Below are 3566 nucleotides of genomic sequence, written 5' to 3'. Positions count from 1 at the left end.
CAAGTAGAAGGACAATAATTTGATGACTTATAACTTCATAGCTCTTATAATCTGACATATACAAAACTTGAATAAATAAGAAATAAAAATGAATAGACAAATTGCTTTATTATTTAAAGAAAAATCTCTGTGTGATTCATATATATAACCTAAGACTGTGTAGTTATATAGTATTGTTTGTGTGTTTGTCTGTCTGTTCATTTGTTTAATCAGGCTATGTAATGCAGGCTGGCCTTTAATCTAGCTCAGTCTCACAAGATTTTAGATTATAATCAAGGTCTGTTTGAGCAGCACATTTTTAAGTTCTCTCTAACCACAACCCACAACCACTTTGTGTTCTCATCCTTCTACTATGCTAAAACACAGTATGTCCGACATTTATAGTATAAAGTATACATATATAGAGAGAAATTGACATGTATGGTATAGATAGATGCAGATATCAATGCTAGAAAGTACATACATATATATGTTAGAATTAAGTATCCATATATATGAATATACTTTAGAAAACAATTTGATTTTGATCTAATTGGTAGAGAGTCACAGATTAAATACAGGAATTTCATTGATTAAAGAGGCAGTGGGTTTTTGGATTTCAAATATCCAAATTCCTAGAAGAGAAGACAACCTTCCTAATGTTGCCATTTGATGATAGTCTCTTGGATCTAGATCCTCAGATGGATCTCTATGGAGGTACTATTTCTATTGTATGGATTGCCCACAAAGTAGACTGGTTTGAGTATGGTGACTGATTCCTTTCCTTCTTCATGTAGAAATCTTAAGAAGCATATAATTAAATGATGTTAATAATTTCTTGGAAACTATGTTTTTTGGGGAAAGAATTTGGTACCATCTTTATAGTTTGTAAGGCCAGAAGGATCACCACTGAAAGGTAAGTGGTATTGCTTGCCCACTGATGTCAGACCCAAAATATTGAGGGCTGAGTCCGGAAATAAGCAAAAGGATTTTCTTTGTACAGTAACAATTTCTTCAAAGCATTAATACAGCTGTTCAGACCTAGAGAGAAATGGGGTTAAGACTCCAACTGAATGTTCTAAGATAGTGTAAGATTCTAACCTTATTATTAAGATATTTTCAAAATTATTATCCTTCAGGTCTTAAAGCTGTTATTTATTTTATCTTTATGGTAAATTTATGTTTCATTGTATTTTTTTTTTGTCAGTTGTGGGGTTTGAAAGGCCTGAACGCTATCCAGCCCTTCAGCTCAAGGCAAGCACTCTACCACTTGAGCCACAGTGCCACTTCCGGCTTTCTGGTGGTTTATTGTAGATAAGAGTCTCACGACTTTCCTGCCTGGGCTAGCTTTGAACTGTGATTCTCAGATCTCAGCCTCCTGAGTAGCTAGGATTACAGGCGTGAGCCACCAGTGCCTGGCTCCTTGTAATTTGTTATGATTATTATTCATGCCATTTACTGTTAGCATCTTAACCAAAGGTTAGTTCGGTACAAAAATAGTGTTTTTTTGCTTACTTTTTCTTTTATAACATTTTGTTTCATCCCATTCATTTTATATCACCATTTCAAGGGAAGAAAATTTCATTTGTAAAGGGCAAGCACACACTGGAGACTTCCTTTAGAGGAGGAACATATGCAAAAGGGAAGAAAATTTACTTTTCTAACAAGAGAAAAAAATCACAGCATAAACCACCAGAAGACACACATAAAGTGAGCAAGTGAGCTGTACCTCAATATATTACAGGTAAGGGAGATCTTGTGCAGAAAACCTAACCAGCAATCTATAACTCACCTAATATATAAATATTTGTATGTTTTTCTGGTCCAGAGTAATTGTAAAAAATGAGTCAATAGATGCCTGCTGAGTACTTCCATGTAGAACTAACATAAAAAGAAAATGTAAAAAGAAAATCAAAACACCTCACTTGATAAAATCTACCCTAATAAAAGAACAAAAAACCAAGATGATTATCTAATTAATATAAAAATTTTAACAATTAATAAAATACTTTAACAAAACACTAACTACTGAATGTATTAAACAGCCCTATGCAAAACATAAAAGAACCTTGAATTACAAACTAAATGCCAGAGGAGAAATACATTATGAAAATAATTTAACATTATGATAAGTATTAGCATATCAGCATGTTAGGACTAAGTCATAGATCATGCTGAAAATATAAGGTGAACTATGAATCAATGTCCCATGCCTATAATCCTAGCTACTCAGGAGCATAAGACCTGGAAGATCTCTGTTGAAAACAAGCCCTGGGAACAGTCCATCTCCAATTAACTAGTGACAGAGCAGGACCAGAAAGATGGCTCAAATGCCAGCCTATTAAATGGAAGGCTCTGAGTTCAAGCTTTGTATCAGCAAGCAGAAGAGGAAGGAAGGAAGGAAGGAAGGAAGGAAGGAAGGAAGGAAGGAAGGAAGGAAGGAAGGAAGGAAGGAAGGAAGGAAGGAAGAAGGAAGGAAGGAAGGAAGGAAGGAAGGAAGGAAGGAAGGAAGGAAGGAAGGGAGGAAGGAAGGAAGGGAGGAAGGAAAGAAGGGAGGAAGGAAGGAAGGAAGGAAGGAAGGAAGGAAGGAAGGAAGGAAGGAAGGAAGGAAGGGAGGGAGGAAGGAAGGGAGGGAGGAAGGAAGGGAGGGAGGAAGGAAGGGAGGGAGGAAGGAAGGGAGGAGGGAAGGAAAGGAGGGAGAGAGGGACAGACAGAGGGAGGAAAGGAGGGAGGGAGGGAGGGAGGGAGGGAGGGAAGGGAGGAAGACATTAAGCGAATTTTGAGGTAACAATGAGAGAAAAGATAATAAGAAAAGTTAACAAGATATTTAAGAAAAGGAGTGGCAATAAGAGAACAACAAAAATACTCATAAAGAAATCAATCAGCTATAAGCTTGCTTCTTTATTTATTTATTGCTTCTTTATTCATTCATTCAGAAAGAAAGATGTTCTGAAAATACACAATGGAAGATGTCAAGAAACATCTAAAAAACTGGCCTTTAGTGTTCTACTCTAATCATGTAACTGTACTACTAAAGGATATTGTCTTCAAATTTTTTAGGTAAAAAAATAGAACAAGTTGTTGAATAAATCTAATGTCTTAAAAATTCTAGGCCAAGATTTTTAATCCAGCTATCATTTTCAAGAATAAGTCCATAGAAAACAATTTAACCCTATATGAGTACTAGCAGAACCATGTTTAGTGACACATAATAATAACCCCAGCACTAGAGTGACTGATGCAGGAAAATTACATGTTCAAAGCCAGCTGAAGCTTCTTGGTTAGATACCATTTAGAAAAATTTGTATGTTTTTTATTGTAAAAATACTGTACAGAGGGGTTACAGTTACATGAGCAAGGTAATGAGTGCATTTCCTATCAAGCATTGTTACCTCCTCCTTTGTTTTTCCCCTACCATTCCTTCCCTCCCCACTTCCCAAACTCCTCCCTACCCCCCCCCCAAATTGTAAAGTTCATTTTCAACATAAGGTCCTGTACATCTCATTGTTACAATGGGTCAACCTGTATGCTTATTTTAGCATTTTGTTATTTCCCTTCCCTTTCCCAAATTAGAAAAATGTATATAC

Source organism: Dipodomys merriami, unplaced genomic scaffold (assembly GCF_024711535.1).
Source record: "Dipodomys merriami isolate MVZ:Mamm:240054 unplaced genomic scaffold, mDipMer1.0.p SCAF_4, whole genome shotgun sequence".
Classification (NCBI taxonomy): Eukaryota; Metazoa; Chordata; class Mammalia; order Rodentia; family Heteromyidae; genus Dipodomys; species Dipodomys merriami.
Note: the sequence above shows the minus strand (reverse complement) of the source record.